Raw genomic sequence first — 452 nt, forward strand, 5'->3', positions numbered from 1 at the left:
GTCAGGGAACGACCGTTACGACAGAGACAACCTATCTTTCGCTCGTGTCGCACGCGTTATAACCTAAAACAATAACACAACAATAACAAGACAGTGTCTGACCGCATGTTCCAGCTATTTATGAATGAGATGCTCAGTCTATATTTTATTTTAAGTCTATGGTTAGAACCAATTCTTTTTCTACCTTTTGCTGTATCCAGTCTGGTTTCTGCTGTGTAAGTCTAGGGGTCGTCATTTTCTTGACAACTTCTTGATCTTGTCTTGTTTTCAAGACAAGATCAAGACAAGAAATTATTTTTGGTTTTCAAGACAAGACAAGAAATTACTTCTCAAGATCAAGATTTCTTGACAAGAATTCAAGAAAATCTTGAAATTTCTTGAAAATATAAAATAAAAAAAAAATACGCATTTACTTAGGTATTCGTATAATATTATATGAATATCCATTAATT

Source organism: Sitophilus oryzae, unplaced genomic scaffold (assembly GCF_002938485.1).
Source record: "Sitophilus oryzae breed Bouriz unplaced genomic scaffold, Soryzae_2.0 scaffold_122_pilon_pilon, whole genome shotgun sequence".
Lineage (NCBI taxonomy): Eukaryota > Metazoa > Arthropoda > Insecta > Coleoptera > Curculionidae > Sitophilus > Sitophilus oryzae.